Source organism: Manis javanica, chromosome 2 (genome assembly GCF_040802235.1).
Source record: "Manis javanica isolate MJ-LG chromosome 2, MJ_LKY, whole genome shotgun sequence".
Lineage (NCBI taxonomy): Eukaryota > Metazoa > Chordata > Mammalia > Pholidota > Manidae > Manis > Manis javanica.
Genome location: NC_133157.1, coordinates 87453576 through 87466231, shown reverse-complemented (window position 1 = coordinate 87466231; position 12656 = coordinate 87453576).

The window sequence follows — 12656 nt, the reverse complement described above, 5'->3', positions numbered from 1 at the left end:
AGTATTCTCTAATAATTCTTTGTATTTCTGTGGGGTCTGTCGTGATTTTTCCTTTCTCGTTTCTGATTCTGTTGATGTGTGGTGACTCTCTTTTTCTCTTAGTCTGACTAGAGGCTTGTCTATTTTGTTTATTTTCTCAAAGAAGCAGCTCTTGGTTTCATTGATTTTTTTCTATTGTTTAATTCTTCTCAGTTTTATTTATTTCTTCTCTGATCTTTATTATATCCCTCCTTCTGCTGACTTTAGGCCTCATTTGTTCTTCTTTTTCCAATTTTGATAATTGTGATGTTAGACTATTGATTTGGGATTGCTCTTCCTTCTTTAAATATGCCTGGATAGCTATATACTTTCCTCTTAAGACTGCTTTCGCTGCATCCCACAGAAGTTGGGGCTTTATGTTGTTGTCACTTGTTTCCATATATTGGTTGATCTCTCTTTTAATTTGGTCATTTATCCATTGATTATTTAGGAGCATGTTGTTAAGCCTCCATGTGTTTGTGAGCCTTTTTGCTTTGTACAATTTATTTCTAGGTTTATATCTCTGTGGTCGGAGAGTTGGTTGGTAGGATTTCAATCTTTTTGAATTTACTGAGGCTATTTTTGTGGCCTAGTATGTGGTCTATTCTGGGGAATGTTCCATGTGCACTTGAGAAGAATGTGTATCCTGTTGTTTTTGGGTGTAGAGTTCCATAGCTGTCTAGTAGGTCCATCTGTTCTAGTGTGTTACTCAGTGCCTCTGTGTCCTTACTTATTTTTCTGGTTGATCTATCATTTGGAGTGAGTTGTGTGTTGAAGTCTCCTAAAATGAGTGCATTACATTCTATTTCCTCCTTTAATTCTGTTAGTACTAGTTTCACATATGTTGTTGCTACTGTATTGGGCACATACATATTTATAATCGTTAGATCCTCTTTTTGGATTAACCCCTTTATCATTATATAATGTTCTTCTTTATCTCTTGTTACTTTCTTTGTTTTGAAGTCTATTTAGTCTGATACTAGTACTGCAACACCTGCTTTTTTCTCCTTGTTGTTTGCATGAAATATGTTTTTCCATCCCTTGACTTTTAGTCTGTGCATGTCTTTGGGTTTGAGGTGAGTCTCTTGTAAGCAGCATATAGATGGGCCTTGGTTTTTTATCTATTCTATTACTCTGTGTCTTTTGATTGGTGCATTCAGTCCATTTACATTTAGAGTAATAAATATTGAAAAATCTTATTGCCATTGCAGGCTTTAGATTCGTGGTTACCAAACATTCAAGGTTAACTTCTTTAGTATCTTACTGTCTAACTTAACTGGCTTATTGAGCTATTATAAATACTGCCTGGTGATTCTTTATTTCTCTCCCTTCTTAGTCCTCCTCCTCCATTATTTATATGTTGGTTGTTTTATTCTGTGCCCTTTTGTGCTTTCTTTGACTGCTTTTGTGGGTAGTTGATTTTATAATTTTGTCTTTAGTTAGTATTTGGTTGGTCTGCTTTCTTTGCTGTGATTTTATTTTCTCTGGTGACATATATTTAGCCTTAAAAGTGCTCGCATCTATAGCAGTCCCTCTAAAATACCCTGTAGAGGTGGTTTATGGGAGGCAAATTCCCTCAACTTTTGCTTGTCTGGGAATTGTTTAATCCCTCCTTCATATTTAAATGATAATCATGCTGGATACAGTATTCTTGGTTCAAGGCCCTTCTGTTTCATTGCATTAAATATATCATGCCATTCTCTTCTGGCCTTTAAGGTTTCTTTGAGAAGTCTGATGATAGCCTGGTGGGTTTTCCTTTGTAGGTGACCTTTTTCCTCTCTCTAGCTGCCTTTAAAACTCTGTCCTTGTCCTTGATCTTTGCCATTTTAATTGTTATGTGTCTTGGTGTTGTCCTCCTTGGGTCCCTTCTGTTGGGGGTTCTGTGTACTTCCTTGGTCTGATCTATTATTTCCTCCCCCAGTTTGGGGAAGTTTTCAGCCATTATTTCTTCAAAGATACTCTCTATCCCTTTTTCTCTCTCTTCTTCTTCTGGTACCCCTATAATGCGGATATTGTTCCTTTTGGATTGGTCACACAGTTCTCTTAATATTGTTTCATTCCTGGAGATCCTTTTATCTCTCTCTCTATGTCAGCTTCTATGCGTTCCTGTTCTCTGTTTTGCATTCCATCAATGGCCTCTTGCATCTCATCCACTATGCTTTTAAATCCTTTCAGAGATTGTTTTATTTCTTTAGACCCCCTCCCTACTTTGTCTGTTAGCTCTTGCATTTTTCTCTGCAGCTACATCAGCATGGTTATGACCTTTATTTTGAATTATTTTTCAGGGAGATTTGTTAGGTCTATCTCTCCAAGCTCCTTCTCAGAGGTTGTCTCTGTGATTTCGGTCTGTATCAAATTCCTGTGCCTTTTCATGGTGATAAAGGTAGTTGTGGGGAGCTGGCCTGTATGTTGGCTGGGATAACATCCCTTCTTGCTAGTTTGTGGCCTTCCTCTCATCGGAGAACGGCAACCCGTAGCCACTTGTGCTGGGCAGCTGCATGCAGATGGGGTCTCTGATTCTTGCCCAGCCGCTGTGAAGGAAGCTCTGCATGTGGTTGCTGTGGGCATGGCCTGTCTCAGGCTCCTGCTCCACTATGGCGGGGCCACACAGGAGGGGTAACGGGCAGGAAGCTGTTTATTGCCATGAGGGGCCTCAGAGCCATGCTGCTGCACACGGGGTTAGGGCACTCGGAGTTCCCCGGGATTCCCAGCTGCTAGGCTGAGTGTCCCAGGATGCCTCTGTCCATCTGTGGGTTCCCTGTCCCTTTAAGACTTCTAAAAAAGCACTCGCTTTTCTTTGTCCCAGGGGTGCCGGCAGTGGGGACCTGTTTGCAGGTTTTACTGTCCTGTTTCCCTAGTATCCAGCACCCCACACTCTGTGTGTCTGTGCTCCCAGTGCGGATGGCTAGGGCTGGGTATTCAGCAGTCCTGGGCTCCCCCTCCCTCCCCACTGTGACTCCTCTCCTTCCACCGGGGAGCTGGGGTGGGGTTGGCACTCGGGTCCCACCGTTCTGCGGCTTGTATCTTACCCCCTTCATGAGGTGCTGGGTTCTCTCAGGTGTAGATGTAGCCTGGCTGTTGTCCTGTATCTTCTGGTCTGTCTTTTAGGGATAGTTTTGGGAGGAGATTTCTGTTGCCTTTCTCACACTGCCATCATGGCTCCTCCCCACTCATTGTGGTTTTGATTTGCATTTCTCTGATGATTAGTGATGTGGAGCATCTTTTCATCTGTCTGTTGGCCATCTGAATTTCTTCTTTGGAGAAGTGTCTGTTCAGCTCCTCTCCCCATTTTTCAATTAGATTATTTGCTTTTTCTTTGTTGAGGTGTGTGAGCTCTTTATGTAATTCAGATGTCAGCCTTTTATTGGATATGTCATTTATGAATATATTCTCCCATACTGTAGGATGTCTTTGCTGTACAGAAGCTTTTTAATTTGATATGGTCCCACTTGTTCATTTTCACTTTTGTTTCCCTTGCTCAGGGCGATATGTTCATGAAGAAGTTGCTCATGTTTATGTCCAAAAGATTTTTGCCTATGTTTTCTTCTAAGAGTTTGCTGGTTTCATGACTTATATTCAGGTCTTTGATCCATTTTGAGTTTACTTTTCTGTATGGGGTTAGACAATAATCCAGTTTCATTCTCTTACATGCAGTTGTCCAATTTTGCCAATACCAGGTATTGAAGAGGCTATCATTTCCCCATTGTATGTCCATGGCACCTTTATTGTATATTAGTTGACCATATATGCTTGGGTTTATATCTGCACACTCTATTCTGTTCCACTGGTGTATGTGTCTGTTCTTGTGCCAGTACCAAATTGTCTTGATTACTGTGGCTTTGTAGAAGAGCTTGCAGTCAGGGAACATAATTCCCCCTTCTTTATTCTTCCTTCTCAAGATGGCTTTGGGTATTCGGGGTCTTTTGTCATTCCATATGAATTTTAGAACTATTTGCTCTAGTTTATTGAAGAATGCTGTAGGCATTTTGATAGGGGTTGCACTGAATCTGTAGATTGCATTAGGCAGGATGGCCATTTTGACAGTATTAATTCTTTCTAACCAAGAGCATGGGATGAATTTCCATTTATTAGTGTCCTTTTTAATTTCCCTTAGGAGTTTCTTGTAGTTTTCAGGGTATAGGTCTTTCACCTCCTTGGTGAGGTTTATTCCTAGGTATTTTATTCTTTTTGATGCAATTGTGAATGGAATTGTTTTCCTCATTTCTATTAGTTCATTGTTAGTGTATAGGAAAGACAGGGATTTCTGTGTGTTAATTTTGTATCCCACAACTTCAGATATTAGATCTAGTAGTTTTAGAGAGGATTGTTTAGGGTTTTTTATTTACAATATCATGTCATCTGCAAAGAGTGACAGTTTGACTTCTTCCTTGCCAATCTGGATGCCTTTTATTTCTTTGTGTTTTCTGACTGCCATGGCTAGGACCTCCAGACTATGTTGAATAAAAGTGGGGAGAGTGGGCATCTCTGTCTTGTTCCCAATCTTAAAGGAAAAGCTTTCAGCTTCTTGCTGTTAAGTGTAATGTTGGCTGTGGGTTTGTCCTATATGGCCTTTATTATGTTGAGGTAGTTGCCCTGTGTACCCATTTTGTTGAGAGTTTTTATCATGAATGGATGTTGAATTTTGTTGAAAGCTTTTTCAGCATCTATGGAGGTGATAATGTAGTTTTTGTCCTTCTTTTTGTTAATGTAGTGGATGATGTTGATGGATTTTCTAATGTACCATCCTTGCATCCCTGGGATGAAACCCACTTGATCATGATGGATGATATTTTGATGTATTTTTGAATTTGGTTTGCTAATATTTTGCTGAATATTTTTGCATCTACATTCATCAGTGATATTGGTCTGTAATTTTCTTTTTTTGTGGTGTCCTTGCCTGGTTTTGGTATTAGAGTGATGTTGGCCTCATAGAATGAATTTGGGAGTATTCCCTCCTCTTCTACTTTTTGGAAGACTTTAAGGAGGTTGGGTATTAGGTCTCCATTAAATGTTTGATAAAATTCAGCAGTGAATGTAAGTACTATTTTTAAATGCTAAACTTCACCAGGATAGTAAGAGCCAACAAGAGTCTCGCATTTTAATTGATGAAATTAAGATAAATCTGATTGCCAAAGACTACATTTTAGATTACAAAGACTAGCTGAATTCTGTCTTCCTCAGCTCCCTTTACCTGTCTACCCCCCTTCCTTGCTTACAGCCTCCTAACTTAGGTAAGTTTATACTTACATGAATTATTGCTTGTATATTTATTTCAGGTTATGAACTTCAGGCATAAAAAATAATAAAAATTTGTATTTTCAAGGCTTCTGTTTATGATCAATTTCATGCTATAGGCAATCCACTGGGAATATATTTTTTATACTTTTATGGATATATTACATATTCTTGAAATATTTATTTATACTTTTATGGATGCATTACATATTCTTGAAATATTTTGGGCCTCATACTTCAGGCTTATATTTTAGTAATTTTAATTTAATTTAATTTAATTTTAATAAGAAGAGAAATACAAAGGTAATGAAGGAAAAAATCTGCAATGCTAGAGCCCAAGAGCCCCAGCAGACAACCCCAGCTGGTCCTTAGGTGCTGTCACTGATAATGATGGGCACTGGGGCAGAGAGCCATTCCTTCCCACACTGTCATTTGCGGAGAGGGGTCACAGCACAGCCCAGGGAAGCCCTTCCACGAAACCCAGTCAGTTTTCTCTGAATTCAGTATATGAAAATATTTCACTAAGGATATAAATGAGAAACTGAATAGACAATATTTTGTCATCATTTTCAAAGGGGCATAAACTATAGACATGAGAAAATTGCCTTACGAAATTCAGAGGGGAAAACGATGTTCTGTTTTAAAGGAGAAACATTTTATTTGGTTCCAAATGTTTTTTCCCCCATAGGCTTAGCTAATATTACCATTAAAACATAATTTAAAAAAATAGGGAAATAAAAATAATTCAGATTCTTATCTGGTTCTGGCACACTTTCAAGTGAGTGAAACTTCTCCCAGCAGTTACATATTACAACTCCTGCAAATGCTCTTTTTCCTAATGAAACTGGCCCCGTAACACACTTGCATTCAAGGTTTTGTTGAATTGTTACTGTGGGAGAACACATTTTGGAGGGAAGGAAGGAAGGAGGGAGGGAGGAAGGGAACTCTAACTCTGGGTTCAGGATTTCCCCTGAAGGTTGTGAAGGCTCCCTTTGGGACCAGCCAGTTACCCTGGGAGTTTGTCTTCAATCCCTGAATAAACAGGTGGGATTTAACTGAGCCATACTATTGGGTTCCGAGGACAGTAAGATCATCACCTCTAGGACCTCAGGCTGATGGCCTGGAGGCCCCAGGGACTGGCTGTGGCTATTCTGTCACAGTAGCCCTGACTGGGTCTTTGACACCAACAGTGAGGGGTCCTGAGACCTGGGCAGTTTGTCCTCTGCCCTCACCATCACCAGTTAGGACCATGAGAACAATGAGAGGGAGAGATGAGAGGGAGTGCATGACCCTTTCAGGTGTAGGGAACAGGGTTGTGTCGGCTCAAGGACTGAGGCCTGCGGCCTGGAGGGCTGTGGGGTCCATGTGTCGTGAGGATTTGAGATGTGATTATCAACCTTGGGACATAAAAGAGTTGCTCCCCACACAGTGCTAAGTAAGGTTCATTTTCTACATCCAGAGAGGAAGACCGATTCCACAGGGTCAGCAACAGGCCGGGACCCCCTACTCCAGCCTCAGTAGGTGCAGCCCCCTGGATGGAGAGGAGGCCTGTCTACCAGACAGCTGGGCAGCATGACCACTCCTTCCCCATTGTGCTTCCTCGTGGGTAGGACCTGCAGTGCTGGCCAGTGGGAAAGTGAGGCCTTTAAATGGTGCATGTGGCAAATCACTCCCTCCTCCCCCCTGGATGACATTCCCCAAAGCTTCTCCTGCTGGGGTGGCCCATGGGGGTGGACCCAGCCGAGTCTCTGATTTGCTCGCTCCTGAGGCTGCTCTTCTGCCCCCAAAAGCAGCAGGAAAGTCACAGCAGGATGAAGCTCCACACAGTGTAGGAACCATTCTCTGTTCTCTGCAGCAAGAGGCAGCCTGGCTTCAGGCAGTTCAAGCACTGCAGAGATCGTGGTTTAGCCCCAGGAACTGTGGCCCAAAGGCAGTGGGAGGGCATATTCAGAGTACTAAAAGAAAATCAGAGTGAATATGTATATGTAACACACATATATGACGGTACCCACACATATCTGATGGTACAAGTGGTTTTCTTCAGTTTCCACTAGCTTAAAATATATAAAATTACATGAAACAAAAATTATGAACTGCACATTAGGGCTAATAACATAGATGTAACAATATGACCCTAAGAACATGGAGAAAATACAGCTACATAAAGCATAATTTCTATATTTTACAGGCATTAAATTAGTATTAATCAGACAAATTAAAATGCATATTGTAATCAGACAAATTAAAATGCAACCACTAAGAAAATAAGTCAAAAAAATTACAGTGAAACAACAAAAACAAAACAAGTGAACTGAACTGGTATATAAATGCAAAACATATCTGCATGACAAAAGGCAGTGAAGAAAGGTCAGAAAATAAAAGTTCAACAAATTGTTTAGAAAACAAATAGCAAAACAAAATGTAAATCCAACATCAATCTTTAAGTAGTAATGGACCAAAAACTTAAGCTGAAGAGACTGTAAGACTGGGTGAAAATAAGAAAAAAGATCTAAATCATGCTGTCTATTAGAGATACACTTTAGACTCAATGACAAAAATAGATTGGAAGTAAAAGTATGGAAAAAGATAGGCCATCCAAATAGTAACTGTAGGAAAACTAGAATAGCTATTAATGTCTAACAACATATACATTAAGCCAAAATATTAGCAGACAATTATGAATGTCATAGTGATAAAATGATTGAAACAGCTGGAAGATACAACAATTATAAAAGTATACAACCTAACATCAGAGACTCAAAATATGCCCTCTACATGCCAGGGAATGTGCTATGACTTTATGAATACACAAGTGGAGTGTTAGACTCATGGCCTTTGAAGTCCTCAGGAATCTTAGGAGACCTGTTTACATCTACTCAATTTGTAGAAGAGAAAACTGACCTTTGGAGACGAATCCCCACGTGAGCTCCCATCAGGGACCCAGCGGGAGCAGCCATTTGGGCAGCCCCTAGTTCCTACCACCATGCACATCTTCTTCTCCCTCGTTCAGCAGATGCTGTGCCTTATCCATGCTGTACGCAGATGTGTCACATACATCTCATTTTAGGACCGCTTTGGCCTGGTCCCGATAGGCAAGAAGTACTCTACCGGCAAGGCCTTTGTTGTCTCCATGAGGGGCCTCTACCTGGGCAGGTTGGGTGGGTTTTTTCCTTGAACCTAGTCTTCCCTTCCCTGCTGTTCATGTCTATCTTTCTACCTCACAATTCCATTTACATGAAACATCCAGACCACAGCAGTCCCCCCTTATCGATGGTGGCTACATTCCAAGACCCCTAGTGGATGCCTGTAACTGCAGCTAGTACCAAACCCTATGTCTGTACACGTAGGAAAGCCCCTATATATATGATAAAGTTTAATTTATAAAGGAGGCACAGTATGAGATTAACAGCTAATAATGAGCCAGAACACATAACAATGTACTGTACTAAAAGTTACTTAGGTGAATGTGGTCTCTCTCTCAAATGTCAGAAGGAAGGTCAGCTGCCTCCAGATCATGGCTGATTTCAGGAGACTGAAGCCCAGGAAGTGAACCTGTACATAATGTGGGACAGACAACTGCAGATAAACCCTTAGAGACATAAAGTAGATAGGGGATTCCAGGGGCTGGGAGGAGTGGAGGACAGGGTGTCTTGCCAATGGGTTTCAGTCCCAGGCAAGTTTGCTATGGATTCAATGTGACCAAAGAAATTGACAGCAATATGTTTTTGGGGTGAAAGGGTTATACTCAACTTTATTTCCATGTGGCAGGTCAGTCACTAAAATCCCGTTCACTCAGAGCAGGTCTGTCTGCAGCAAGCTGTTCTCTGCCCCTGGGCCCCTCTGTCCACACGGTCATCCTCTGGGCCTCTCTGCCTGCAGAGCAGTCCAGCACAGCCATCCTCTGGGCCTCTCTGCACAGTCATCCTGCACAGCCGTCCTCTGGGCCTCTGTCCTCAGCACTGCTACTATTCCAGCCGCTGCTCTGCTCTCCTGCTGCCTTGCAGCCCTGCCGCTGTGTTGCATCCAGAGTACTAGGCAGAGCTCTTTATATATAGTCAACAGCCATGTATTGCCCACAGGTGTGCAGTGAGCTAGTCAGCCAGGGCCTGGTGAGAATCCTGGCTACAGGAACTCTCATTTTATCCACACAGGGACTGGCTGCTTAACGGGTATGGGGATTTCCTGTAGAAGTGATGGAAAGTCCCAGATTGGTTGCACAGCATCGTGATTGTGCCATGCCAAATGCCACTGAATGGCACACTTTAAAAGAAATAAAATGGTGAATTTCATGTTATGTATATTTAACCACAAAATTTTAAAAAATTTAAATGAAAAAGAAGCAGTGGGCCAGATTTGGCCTGGGGGCCGTATTTGCTGATCCCTGGTGATTCTCCTGACCTGAGGAAGGTGCCTCGCTCTGAACTCTGCATGGGGATTGAACGAGGTAATTCTCACAGTTTAAAATCGCGCTTGCAACATGATAAATATTCAGTAGATGTTAGGTGCTCTTGTCATTGTTGCTGTTGTCAGCACACCTTTTAGAGTCCGGGAGCCCTTTGAGGATTTGAAGAAGGCTGTGAACCTTCTCTTCAGAAAAAAACAATATACATATGCACATATATGACATTCCCCAAGGTCACAGCCCAGCAGAGGCTGGGGCTTAACCAGAGTCAACAGGCTCCTCTGCCTCCCCAGCTGCCTCTTGTTGACGTGCTCAGCAGGGCTGAGGGGCTAAGAAGGTGTAACTCCAGGGGGGAAATATGTTCCCAGCCCGGGGCAAATTACCTTTGAAGCTGAAATCAATCAAAGGGAGAAATAAAGTGGGAGACACCTGTTTATTGCTTATAAGCATTCATCCATTTCTGATCCCCTGTGTCTCTCAGGACCCAACTGCAAAAAGGGACCCCACCCAACCTCTCCGGTTCGGATACGCCCTCACTCCTCCTTGTAATCACCTGTTGACATGGAGATGGACTAAGGCCAGGCAAGAGATTCTAGAAATATTGGCATTTTACCCACAGAAGGAGAAGTGGCCCCAGCCTGGGAAGGTACTATCATTGAGGGAAGGCTGGAAGAACTGACAATAAAGGGGTAGGGTCCTTATGAGAAGCTGAGAGGGTCCCAGGGTCAGATTCTGCCCAGGTAGTGTTTATCTAAAAGTCACCATGGCCAGGATTCTCTGACCACAGTCAGCAGCTGTGCCCAGGCCAAGGCCAGTGAACATGGTGGGCTGACACCGCATTCCTTGGGCACAGCTGGCAAGATGTTGGAGGCAACAGGTGTGGATAAAATGAGAGTTCCTGTGGCCAGGATTCTCACCTGGCCCTGGTTGACTAGCTCACTGCACACCTGTGATCAATACACACCTTTTGACTCTTTTAGAGCTCTGCCCAGTGCTCTGCATGGGACACGGTGGCGTGGCTGCAAGGCTGCAGGGGAGCAGAGCAGAGGCTGGAGTGGTGGCAGCACAGAGGACAGAGGTCCAGAGCATGGTTGTGCGGGACGACTGTGAAGAGAGGCCCAGAGGGTGACCGTGCAAAGGGGCCCAGAGGCAGAGAGCAGCTTGCTTCAGGCAGGCCCACTCTGAGTGAATGGGATATTAGTGACTGACCTGCCACCTGGAAATAAAGTTGGTTATGATCCTTTCACCCCAAGAACGTTCTACTGTCATTTCTTTGGTTACATTGAATCAATAGCAAACTTGCCCAGGGCTGAAACCCATTGGCAAGACAACAGGGAATATGGAAATTATCCACAGTGTATTGGCTTTATTTTTTTACTTTTATATTATTGATGCTCTGGCCCTTGGGGCCTTGATCCTGGAGAGACTGTCCCTCCTAGGACTAGTTAATTCCTATAGACAGCAAATGACTCCTTTCAAATGTACCGTTGATATAGGAGCCTACCATTCCAGATCCCGCATCCCCAACTGTCTCCTTTGAAAAAGTCTCACAGACCAAGTCAACATTCCTTCTGCTCTGAATCACCCCCAGGCCAGACACTGGACAACTAGGGGCCACTGCCTTACTGCCCCCAGTCACTCAACTGCTCAAACCAGCCAACCCTAAATTTACACAGCCCACCTGCCCTGCCTCCCCTACTTCCCTCGAGAACCCCAATAAAGGTTCCAGGCCCTGCTCTCTCCTCTCAGCTTCTGCTTCCTGACCGGCCCTCGTCCTTCCCCATTGGTCCTGAGTGCCATGCCCTGCCCTGCCTCCTCGTTCAAGAGACCTGTGCGTACAAATTTCTTCCTTCCTGGCAGACATTTCCATGTCTGTGGGTCTTGCCATACCTGATTAAAACATGTCCCACGTACAGTTAACACATACCTGACAGCTAAATGGAAACTGGCTGTCGCATAAGCAGAGATTGGAACTCAGAATAGATACAGGTGATGGAAGTAATAGAGAAGGTCAAATACCAGGCAACTTAAAAAAAGTCTGGGCCATGGTCCAATTAAGCCATTGGCCATCGTGCAGAGCCAGATTTTAAAACAGGCAGTTTGGAATAGAGCACAAGGGGCAGATTTCCAACCTTCCACTTACTTGCTAATGAATACCAAGCCTCTCCTCGCCACCCCCTGCGGGGGTCACTGCATGGCCACTCCCACATCAACCTGCCTTATCTTGCTAGTCCCTGAGGGATTGGTTCCAGGGGTGCATCTGTGAATCTTTTAGGTTGGAACTAAAATTCCTAGAGTTGTATACTCAAGAAAATAGTTAGGGTTCCAATTCCAATTCCTTTTTCACTGGCAGGGCTGTTCTTGGCCTGATTCATGGAGGATGTGTTTTTAATAAATACGGACATGATTCTCTCCCAATAGAACATTTGTCCTTCTGGCTGTATTTTTCCTTTTCTTCTCTCTTTGCATCTAATCTGCCAGGTCTCAGAGCTCAGGCTCTGTGCATGCCTCTCCTAAATGCAGGTGACACTCAGACACCCCTGAAATGTCCCTTCTCTCTCTGGGGCAACCTTAGGGAGGCAAAAAAGTTAAGTTCAAGAAGTGAAATGGCATAAACTCACTGTTTCAAAACAGAAAGAAGAATGTCTCCAGCTAATAATAATAATAATGATAATAATAGTCTTAATTATAGTAATAAAAGTCCATTGAGTAGATGTTCCTACATACCAAGAGCTGTGCTGGGGAATCCAACCTTAATTCTTAAAACAAGCTCCCAGGTGGGTTTTTGGAGAGGTCCTCTAACTGGGTGCCCCTGCCTTGCACCTGCCCCTCTGAGGACCTGCCTCAGCCACATGGCTCTTCAGTCCCTGATCCACCTTCCAGGAGGAGGGGCCCCATAGGGGCTCTAACCTGAGCACATGTTCTACCATTTCTTCTTCTATCAGTAAGTAGAAGCATTTGGGACTTGGCACACGGGCATATATTTCCTTGTAACTGAACC